We start from the raw sequence: 12,299 nt of genomic DNA, 5'->3' as shown, positions 1-12,299 counted from the left end.
CCTCACTATTCCTGCCGGGAAAGATGCAGCCAAATTATTAGGAAAACAACATCTCTTGCAACTTTTACCGCTTTAAACACCCACAAACAGAAAAAGGCTTTTCTTAGGCATCAGTCCCCCCCCCCCCCCCCCCCACCTGCTCTGACTCAGATTTAAGCAGCCCACTTGATTGCCAGAGCGCTCAAACCGCATCTGAGAGACGATAACGAGACGTCACAGCAACACACTCAGACGCTCCGACCGGAGAGATGCTTAAATGACAAATGTTCCCTCGTCTTTTAAAAGCTGTCAGCGGAGGCTGCACTCCGACAGCAAGATGGATCCAATTACCGGTCGTGGACATCTCTAACAAGGTGCCAGGAAAAGGCTGCCTGGACAAACAACGCCAGGGCCCAATAATGAGAGGCCCTCATTTGAGTGATATAAGTGTCTTGCTCTCTTTCATTCTCTCTTTCATGCATTGAAAAGTGCTTCAAAATATGCATAGCTTTTCTTTCTTTGCTCAACCTTCCAAAGGAAACGTGCATGTGGGAATCAACAAAAATGAAAGGAGGCAAACATATATACAAACTTTGGAACAGGTGATTATTAATCATTCCAGAGCCGAGCGTGTCAGTAGCAGCGACACCGATGGGAGCGCTGCATCTGCTGCACACACCAGCCCCGCTACGACTCTCACCCGCGCCTAATTTTGCCTGATTCTCTCGCATAGCTGGCCATGGCATATATTGTCGGCGCAGGGTCCACGATCAATAAGCCAGAGCTCTGTGCAACTCATTGATTTCTTAACTCCCAGATATCACAGTGACTCTTCATCAACAAAAGCACTTTGTCCATTCCAAATAATCAGATCGAAGTCGCTTCCCTCGTGAGACAAAGTCCCTCCAATCTGTCCGGTACCGCCGTCCCCATTCCTCTTCTCTGTGAGCCTCAGCCCCTTTGGGAAAACAAGGTATTTTGCTGTCTTTACGGCTTTTTGAGCACAGAAACGTGCACAACAAATGACAATGTTGCGGGAACTGACGTCTGAATGCATAATCCCAGAACGACGGGCAGGTTCAGATCAATATGTATGATATGACTGCCCACAGATGAAGGCCCGGGGAGGATGGAGACCCTGGCTGGGCTGGATAACAGGAACCGCTAATGCACCCTGTAACCGCCCCCCCCCCCCTACTGAAATTCAGTGTAATTACCTCCTTATTTCTGGTACTTTTCCTTTTCTTCCTTTGTTCCCAAAAGTAGCAGCAATGCAAAATGAAGTAAATGGTGAAACAATGATATGATCATTCTATTTGATTTTAAAAAGTAAAGTTATCTATATAAAAAAAACAATACTGTGATTTTTTCATAATGGAAAGAAGCAAAGCAAGAAGTGATGTGCAGCTCTCAAATGGGTTCATTAAAGCAAACAACGATGAAACGTCCTTTTAAATTCTTCCTTCCTTCCTGGTGGAAATGCAATTTTTCTTGTCAATTTTGGAGATCTTAATAAATGGGGTTACGTGACCATTCATAAATCTGGGTTAATATTTTAAGAGGGTCTTTGGGCAGGAAAAAGAGAGGAAAAAAGAGACAGAATGAAGGTAGAAGATAGCCGTGATGGTGGGGGTAGATCTTAAGTCAATGCCCAATTTGATCAATCGCCACAGTCCTGCCTCTCTACTCAGAAAATTAGAAATTGGAATCTTAAAATCTGGAGCCGTTTATCATCACGGAGCTGAACGAGAAGTGCACATGTGTGCGTGTGTGTGTGCGGGGGTGTGGGTGGGGGGGTGGAGATATTTTAGGTGTGAAATCTAATCTATTTTTCTGTGACTGCAGAGACTTATGAGCTGGAAGATCCGCGTTACAGAAACACACACTCTCCTGCTGGGTGCACATGAGCTGTAAAACACAATGTTAAAGTGAAAGTTTAAGTTTACAAAGCAGCAGCGCTGCAAGCTAACGCTGCGTGCGTGTGCTGCATATGCTGCCCAAACATGAGCACCACCTATTAGAGAGCAGCTGGAGTTGGTGAAAGCCCGTCAAGCTTTAACATCATCGTTACCGCCGCTGTTGGAGTGACACCATCGCGTGCAAACAACTTGCAAAGAAAATACTAATAAAGACGTGACAGAGGGAGCAGAAGCCTTGTTATTTATTTATTTGTAAATGAGATGAAGATATTTGATGGCATGGTTTGAGATGTTTCTTCGCTGGGGGTCTCACATTGCTCTAACTAAGACCCCAAAACCTTTATAATTAGGAGATATGAGATTTTACTGCAGCGCGGTCAAGATGTTCCTCTAATAGAGGTGTCACATGTGGAGTGCTAAACAAGTAGCCTGCAGCTTCCTGCCCATTTGTTAAAAATAAAATCCTAACCACTTGGCATCAGACACCAAATTTCATGATGTGTTACAAAATAATGACCAGTGGCTCACAAGACTTGTTCTCTTCATCAAATGAGCCCATGTGTTAGAATAAAGTTTGCTTCATACTTTAATAATTTGTTGTGAAGAAAGTGGGAGCCTTTGGTGCTGCATTAGTTTCTTTGGCACATCAAGGAGGAATGTCACAAAGGCACAAACAGAAAGGAACAAAAGGGAATATTGTCCTAACTGGACAAAGTGGTTAATGTGTACATTTACCATTTGTTATACTGAGGGTTCCTTCGTTAAGGACATTGTGTGCTTGATTCCAGCGTATGGGTCATATGCTGTGAAGAGGATGGTTTGGAAATGAAGACGTCAGCCCCATGATACAGTCTCATGATGTAATGGATGTACAGAATATGAAAGGCCTGACATCATTCAGGTTTACTAAAATGGAGGGACGGCTGAGATTTGTTTAAGCGAGGATACAATAATTCATGCTCTGTTATCGTCTTTTCCAGATTAAGGATCTCAGTGTTCACCGGAGTAAGGCCACCAGTGAATCACAGGGAACGTAGCCTTCACCCCCCCACACGCCAGAATGCAGTCTCGAATCAGCCCAACATGAATTGTTTTATAATATGTAAGGAAAAAAGATGCAGAGAGCAGAAGGATGTGGAAAATGCTGCGCAGTAAATGTGATCAAACCTCGAGGTGGACATGGGATCCTGGTCGCTCCGCAACACTTGACCCATGTGCAGAACTAAAAAGGAATGTTGTGATTTCCAGAACTCACTTTGACTCAGCCAGAGAGACGCAGTCGAGAATAACCTTCATGGACAATTAGCACAGGAGCTGTGCAGGAACATGATGTGGTTTAAATGGCCAAAATGTTCTAGAACACAGCCTCCTCTCGCCTCCGCACACATCGCATTTAGTACTATATTTACCATGCAGACAGATGTTGGCATTTATTCTAATATGTCTGAGGCCCAATAGGTGCAGGGCTGCGATTCCCTGCTTCCCTGGTGTGAAGATGAATCTCTGGTTCTTTAGCCATTTTCTTCCTCTAAGGGCTGGGAACAAAGCAGCATCTGTGCCCAGGAGATAGCCCAGGATAAAATATGTATTACTTTCCTGCAAATCTCACCCCTCCCCATTCCACTTTGGATGACAAAAAGCAGAGAATGAGAGAGGAGAGGAGAAGGTGGGGGGGGGTGTAGATCTGAATCGGCTGAATCTTCTTACCAGGTGAATAGCCGGCATGCAAAAACAACTGCACACTCGCACGTAAACACGACAGCAAAGCAATCGGGCGCCTTCTTTATTTCCTCCACCATCTCATCTTACCACAGCCTCCTCCTATCTGTGAGTAACACCATTTAGTCCACTCAAATGTCTTCAGTATTCACTGCTTTCCTTTTTTCACCCCCATCAGATTTTTTTCCATTTCTCTTCACTTCAACAGCTCCCCCCGACTCACCCCCCAATTTCATTTTTCTCCTTCCATTCCTCCTGAAGCTGACAAGCTCTGGGTTTTCAAGAGAAGAAAGCAGAGCATTAATTAAGACGGTGCCAGCTGTAATTTTCTTGGGAAGTAAATTTCTGCACAACTAAAGGTTACGGGGACCTTTTCACTGTCAGAATTTACTACAGCCCGTGAATGTTAATGCAGCTAATGAAGACATGCTCTCGGAGTCTGAACTTAAAAAACTACCACAAGGAGGGGAAGGTGAGGGAGGGGGGGTCAGAAGATGAGGGATGAGGGAGATTGTTAATGAATTGAAAATCTGTGGAAGTTATTTCTGTAACAGATTTGTTTATGCTATCACATTTTCCACCATTAAGAGTAAATAGTGTTCGCTACATCTGCGCTCTAGAGCTGTACATGAAGTTGTTAATGAACAGAGAGATCACTGTTACCACATTTCAATTTTTCAAAAGCGTAATCACTGTCTGATTAAAGCGACTCCTTTGCGCGAGTTTCATCGCGCGCTCATTACAAGAGGCAAAATGACAAGCTGTTGTGTTTAACTTCATTGTAACGCAAAAAGAAGCACCTAAGATGGCAGCAGAATAATCAGAACAAACTAAAATAATAAAGGGATCATTGTTGTGTCATCATTTGTAGACATTAGCTTGAATTAATGACCTAAAAGAAGTGTTTGGTGGTTGAATGCAGCTGCCTGTGTTTGCCTCGTTTCCAGTCTGCCAAATTAATGAAATTAATTAAATGGCTGCGATCTGGATGAGAGGTCCAACAGCAGCAGGCAGGTGATCGAGTTTCAAAAGCCCACAGTGGAAATCATGGAGATGAGAGCAGAGGCCGAAGTAGGAAAACAGGCCACAAATGACCAACATAAATAGGTTTTTAAAGTTGGTCCGTACAGTCTGACGCTGGAGATGCAGCCAGCCTCACCCTGAGACATAGACAGTTGACCTTAGACAGTTTTTGCTCATTTTCCTCATACTTCAAAAATCATCCTGGTACATGATTCGATCTGATCTGGTCTGATTTTTTGGGGGGAATTTGGGGTCCTACTGAAAGTGGCCACAGACATCAGGGAATAATATTTCCTTTAAAGTGTCAACATGGTCTGCCACAAAGGTTTGGTCAGTGGGACGTGTCAAAGTAAGACTCGCATGGATGGCAGGATCTGAGGATTCCCAGCAGAACGTTGTCCGAAACATCACCCCTCCTTCAACAGTGGCCCCTCACCCAGCAAATAACGTGGTATCAAAGAAATGGCGATTGGGCACAGCAGCACACCGAGGTCCGGTTCTGTTGCTCTCGGACCCACTGTTGGTGCCATCAGCGGTAAGTAAGTTCTTCAGCTGATTTGGAGATGCTCCCACCCAGTCGTCCAGCCTCCAGAGTTGGGGAAATCCTTCTATTTCCCTTGTTTTGCCTACTTCAGATCAACGGTATTCTTCGATTAAACCTTCATAATGTTATGTTCATATAAACGTGCGCTCCATATACCCTGATCTAGAACAACGAAAAATTTGTCAAGTTTATGAATATGTGAACCCCCTTTTTGTTTTTGTCTCACAATTTGACCATTTTAGAGCTTTTAATTTGAAGGAGCAGTGTGTAACGTTTGCGCAGCACTCACTCGTATATGAGGTATTTTCCAAAAACCTTCCCAAAAGCAGACTCACGCTGAATTTAAACCGACACCAAAATCTGCTTCGGATAAGGCGGCGGATGGATACAAGGACATGTTGTCTTCTTTCAGCATTAGGAGCCAGAAGACTTTGATTTTAAAGGGAGTGTTCTAAAGGCCTTGAGGCCAGTCGTACACAGCACACAGGCATCCCTGATAACCAAAGAAATGAGCAAAAATAATTCAAGCAGATATCGCAGGGAAAGAAAAGAAGATAGGGAGCGCAGTGAGGGAGAGGTAGATCAATGACAAGGTCGGAAACTAGCACGGAGATGGCAGACCTGGACAAGTCCTGCAGAAAAGTAATATTTAACCCGAGGCTAGAGAATAATTTCACCCCCTCTCAGATCAGTTTAAAAAATCTCTTGCTGTCAGAGCCAGGCAGATTTATACAAATTAATGGCCTTTTGTTGAAAATCTCCCAGCGCTTGGATTATTAATTGTTAAAGCGCATACATTAAACAAAACGAGCAAAAAGTCATTTTCATAAATTATCTCTTTCTGAACTAAAATAGAAAAAAAACTAACAGGGGTTGATAATGTGATACCCTCACAGGTTAAGTGTGTTTCTCTGAAATTGAATATTATCATAATTATGTACATATGATGAAAAGAACCTCGCAGAGCAAAAAAGTAGATAAAGGTGTGGAGGGAGGACAAGTTGGGGGTGTGTTGGAGCACAGAGAAGTCAGTTTAGCAACAAAGAAAGGTGTGTTAGAGACTGAGAAGTACAGAAGTTGAGCTACAAAGCTGTAGAAATGACTAGCGTGCAGCTAACTGTCACCACCAAAACCCAGGACACAAGCTCTTTAATCCAGGTGGAGGCAACATTTCATGCAGGAGGGAGGACAGAAACAGGCAGCCAGGAACAGGCAGGCAGCAGGCCAAAAGCCAAGAAGTGAAACGGTACCAAAAGTCATATACGAGAGCCAGAGAAGGAACCAAAAACACAAGTGAGCTCTCACACAACCAACCTGGCAGAGTGGAAGGGGGCGTGGCTTAAATAGGCCCAAGGGCGGGAAGACAACGAGACACAGGTGAAAATCATAAACTACTTAAACCAAAGTAGAGCTAACACACACAACCAGGAATCTGAACCACCAAAATAAAACAGGAAACACACAAAAACTAACTAAAATACTAAAAAAGAAGAAGAACTAACCTGACATAAGTGGTGAGATGGTGTTGATTTAACCGGCAGGTTGTGTCGACAGAGACACAGACGTTATTTCTGCTTCCAGTCGATATACAGACCGAAGCTTATGTATCCTGCACCTCCCAGAGACAATGACATCGATATTCTTCTGTAAGAAGACAGTAATAATGCAAACAAAAACTGCCTGAAAAATGGAAAATGAGCTCTGAATATGTCCAGTCTAAAGCTTCGTGAGTCTTGTAGTATTAACATTTAAGAGTGTTAGCAGTGTAGCTGACGTAGCAGCTAAATTCAATGAAATGAATACATTTTTTTAAAAGTGCAGTCAAATAGGGACTCAAACTGGGGTTTTAGGTTTGTTTCTTCTGTTCTTTACCTCCTCAGTTCTGTCTTTTCTTGCTCCTCACCTGTCTCATTACTCTGTTTGTCTTCACCTCGTCTCCTGTATAAAAGTTCCTCTCCTCTTTTCTTTCTCCTGTCTTCATTGGTCCATCAGCCTTTCCTTTGTCTGCCTGTTCATAGCTTTGTTTTCTGCCTGGTTCTGACAGCTGATTATGGTGATTGGGATAGAGTTGTTTGTGAGTAAAGAGTCTTTCTCCACATGTAGATAGAGGAATAGCTATTTGTGAGGTGATACGGACCATCTCGCACCACTTTTCAATATAAAGGGCTCAAAACATCAATGTAATTCCTCACTTTTCAGTAAAACATTTTTATTTATTTGAGCCCTAAGAACAGTTTGGCTAAGTCTAGCTTCCACTATCTTCAGTGTATCAGAGCCATGTGACAGTGACAAAATCCAGGTCATTTTTGAGCTATGAGTGGCAGTAAATACTGCACGTCACATTCAAATCCTTAGCTAAATGATGGCACTTGAAGCGCCACTATATTACATGGATGGAGAGAGAGATAGAGTGAGTGGGGGCTTTATTTCCTAAATTTGCCCCCCAAGACAAAGACTGTTTGATATTCATTCATCCGCCGGTGGCACACTGGTGGGGGAGCCTGAGAAAATCTATTCACTATGATAATGAACAAATTGTCATACACTTGGCTCTGTCTCCCCTTGACAGTGATAGTTATCAAAGAGAGAGATTGAGGCAAAAGCCCAGTGTGTGTGTGTGTGTGTGTGTGGTGTGTGTGTGTGTGGTGTGTGTGTGTGTGCCTTTTAGATTGTTTCACTCCTCCAGAGAAGTGGATGTCATTACAAAGACAAGCCTCCTGGCAAGAAGCTCTTGTCATGTCACAGCCTGAGAGCTTAAACGTTGTCATACCTGATTGATACACAGTGCTGCTATTTCTGGATCCTTTTAAAAACCTGTTGTGTACATTTTTTTTTACATTTTTTCTTTTACATCACATGTGATTGTTTTAATAACTGAAGATTGTGTGGACTTCTATTCAGCCTTGTTGGAAGTGGGACAACTTCGAAAGAATTTGTAGAAAAAGACCTCTGAGTGATGGGCTGGTATTGTATGTAGGCACCTCAGATGTGTCTTCCTGATTGGAAAATGAGGGAAAATATGACATATTTTATGAGCTGCTACGTGTCACTGACTGCATGGTCACTTTGAAATGGTGCCATCCATTATCCCATCTGCAGGTGATCATCACAGAAGAGCCCAAAGGGGGGTGAGGTCATCCAAAGTGAAACGCCCAACATGTGGGTTAATCAGATCACGGCTCACATCTAACATGGAGACCAACCTATTCACAGGAGAGACACTTTAATTGGACATGGGACATTGTGCCCAGGTGTACCTGAGGACATCTTCTACCATTTACGTTGCCTATACGTTGTATATACGCGTTAGTTGAAGAAATGCTGGAAATAAGAATACATTAGAAGAAAGGTGTTATTTTGGGATGCAGCTGGGTCACTTATGGATATAAAGGACATTTAGGTCATTCGGTGAAAAGCCCTGCTTGGGAATTCTCACTGCTAAAATATTATTACATGAATCTCAAGACCAACAAATATTTTTCAGACTTCTAGGATTAGAGATAACTGCCAGACGTTTATGTTTGATCCTTTATGTGCTGTTCAGAGAGGATAATGACAAACTTTAGCACTTCAGTCGTGGTCAGAGATGCCAAATAATAATATGTCTAATAGTATTTGTTACATTTTCAGTGCACTATTGTGTATTGCACGGTATGTACCCGCATGTGTGCAATACTTTGACTGACATTATGGTTGTATGACAGTGATATTAAGGTTAAGATTAACAAGGTAAGGTAGTTACACGTTAGCACAGGATGTCCAACATGATGCCCTTGTATGTGGGAAGCTGTCTCGCAAGGGTTTGCTCTAAAGGGCAGCTAGTAAATTGCCCCGAGGAAATAAAGCACAACAGTAATAAAAAGGAGGCTGTTGGTGGCTCTAAGAATGCCTCGTCTGATACGATGCATACATCATCCTGGTGCCTGATTTAAAAAGTGTGCATTCTTAATTAGGCAGGGGAGGTTATAACATACACATAAACGATAAACATGCATTATGTATGCATGTTAGAATGCACATGCCAGCAGCAAATCCCTGTGTATTAGTGGTTTAGCATCATCTACATCCCAGTAGCAACACACATCGCCACTGCTGGAGTCACCAGACAAACTCCAGAAGTTTGGAGCTAATCCCAGGAGTCAGCGGAGGGAGGGGGGATATAGTCCATCACAGGGCAGCCACATTATTCCCTCTCATCTAGGAGCAACACAATCTCGACAGCTAACTTCACATGCATGCTTTTGGAGCGAAGGAGAAAAGTAACTGGAAGTAACTATAAAATTAAAACTGACTGAATACGTACAATTCAATGAAGATGGAAGCGATGCGTTGATGGGCGGGAGCCTTTTTACAACTGAGGCTACGTCTTTGTCTTCAAATGCTGCATTAAAACACTCTGTTTGTTTCCCCCTGCAGCTTGTCTCCTTGTCTCTCTCCAACACAAACACACTTTTCCAATGTTTTCCTTTCCTTGTAAGTCGTGCCAGGCAGGACGCCTAAAGAAGGACCTGCAAGCACCAGAGTTTTTAAGACACGATGATACTGTTTGTTTGGACTGTTGTGGCGATTACCCTCCACACTGTTGCTGTGAAACTGAGCAGTTAGCATGTGAGGAGATTGGAGTCCTCGTCTATTTAAAGACTAAAACATTCACTTTATTCATGCCGCTATCAAGTGTCAAGTGCACTAACACATTCTGACTGTGTAACACTGCTTTTGAAAAGGGCAACAGATATTGAAGAGCACCTACAGTAATCTCGCCTTCAGTCCTATGCTATATAAAGTACACTTTGTTCCTCTACGTAAGGAAATATTTTTAAAATGCAACCAAATAACTATAGTCCTGTCAGTTCAAACCTTGTAATAGTTTCTTTTAGTGCTGTTGATGACAACTTTATTTTGGTGTTGGCCACTAAAAGGTCCTCATCTCCGACTTTAAATATGATAAGCTAAAATAAACCTCCTAATGGGAAACACAGCAGACGGATGCACACAAATAGAGGTGAACATTTCCCGTGCATGTCAACATTGTTCCAGGCGCTGCGTTCTAGATGTGTGGAGAAACTACGGCTCCCAGCAGCCTCCTCTGCAGCTGCCTACAGCAGCCCAGTGATGGAGAGCTGAAGCGCTTGGGTGGATGGGGGCTGCCGGGGGCTCGCTGATATACATGCCGTGGCCTTAAGGAGCTGACGGGCCCTGTCATAAGGCAGAGGGCCCCCGCGACACGCTGGGATATAAATCTACACACGAGATAAAGAAAGTACATGATGAATGGAGCCGGTGCATATAAATTCTTAAGAGCCTCCATTTTAATACCGGTCATTATTCAACAAATTTTTCTAAGAAATGCCACATGGGCAGGAACAAGTAATTAGAGGGAGAAAAGTGAAACTGTCACCGGTAATGGTTTACTCTAGTGCCTCACCTTATCAGGGATGGGGGGGGGGGAGGGGGAGGGTTGGGGCTGGGGGCTCCTGCTGCAGCGACCAAACTGCCTTTAGACCAATTCTAAAGACTAAGTGTTCAGGATGCAAGAACCTAACCACCGTCTCATTTCTGCTTTGAAAGCACTGCTGAAGCCAATATTGTTGCCCCCCCCCCCCCCCCACAACCTCTGTCTTGCTCTTTTTTCCTTCCCCTCTCACAAGTGGCGAGAGGCTTCAATAAATCTGCGGTCACGGGGGATATTGTTAGTGTTGGCCAGCGTGCGATTAAAATGAAGCTGAATGTATGGGTGACACTTTGTTACAATTAATCAGGAGATGTTGATTAATAAAGTTGGTCAGATATCCTCCCGAAACTGAGGGAGGCTTCGCCACATTGTCAAGCTGATCATTTTATTCATTATTTTTGATTAATGTACCCTGATACCCTGACTCTTGTGGGGAGGGGGGGGGGCACTTATCTCCTATGCAAAATCATAAATACTGAATGAGTGTGTATGTGGGTATAACCTTGACTGTGGCACGGGGATTTGAGGAGGAGGGCGGGTGGTATGGGGAGGGGGGGAGGGGGGGTGTGCACGTTCAGCAAAATAAACTGCGAGTGGGGATTAAGGACACAAAATGGGTGGTGTTGGGGGGGGGGCACTTTGATGAACATCACCTCTCTGGACCTGTCCGTCTTCGCCGGACGCCCGTGATTAATTAGTTTGTTTAGTTACTCAATTAGCCCAGCCAAGCAGAAACAAGAGCTGGTGAGGGAAAGGGAGGGAGAGGATGGAGGGATGAAGGGTCAGAAAGAGGGGAGAGGGAGGGCAAGAAGGAGGGGAAAGATACGGGGAGAGGGTGAGCTGAGAGCCAAACGTCTTCGCTCTGTCTCCTCTAAAAAGGAAGTTGAAAGAGTTCTCACCAAAGGTCCGTGCACAAGTGTCACGTGCGTCACATGTGTCACGACTGCTGCTGCTGCTGCTATTATTGCTGCTACTACTACTACTACTACTATTGCTGCTACTACTGCTGCTACTACTGCTACTATTGCTGCTACTACTGCTGCTATTGCTACTACTATTGCTGCTACTACTGCTACTACTACTATTGCTGCTACTATTGCTGCTGCTATTACTACTACTGTACTATTGCTGCTGCTACTACTGCATCTATTGCTGCTACTACTGCATCTATTGCTGCTACTACTGCATCTATTGCTGCTACTACTACTACTATTGCTGCTACTACTGCTACTATTGCTGCTGCTGCTACTACTACTGCTACTATTTCTGCTACTACTGCTGCTGCTACTACTACTCCAAAGGAAGTTGAAAGATCTCTCACCAAAGATCCGTGCACGTCTGTCACGCCATCCCCTCCTGCTCTTAACGACGAGAGTTATATTCCCATTTAATCAAGCAGGTGAAGTTGATATTTCCTCTATTTTCTGTGAGAAAGTGTTTGAAAACATATGTTTTATCATATTTAATCAAGCACTGAGCTGAAGATGATCCATGCTGTCACAGCAAATTGGTTTGAACAACAAACAAACAACCAACCAAACAATTCTCTTTGGCTGTTTTCTTTGTTCTCTGTTCTGCTCCTCTCATATCCATGTTTGCAGGCTGGGATGAACGTCTGCTTTGGTAGTGCGTGTGTGCGTGTGTGTGTGTGTACGTGTGTGTG

The sequence above is a fragment of the Takifugu flavidus genome, chromosome 2 (assembly GCF_003711565.1).
Source record: "Takifugu flavidus isolate HTHZ2018 chromosome 2, ASM371156v2, whole genome shotgun sequence".
In the NCBI taxonomy this organism is placed as follows: domain Eukaryota; kingdom Metazoa; phylum Chordata; class Actinopteri; order Tetraodontiformes; family Tetraodontidae; genus Takifugu; species Takifugu flavidus.
The sequence above is the reverse complement of the archived record's forward strand: the minus strand, read 5'-3'. Positions refer to the sequence as shown.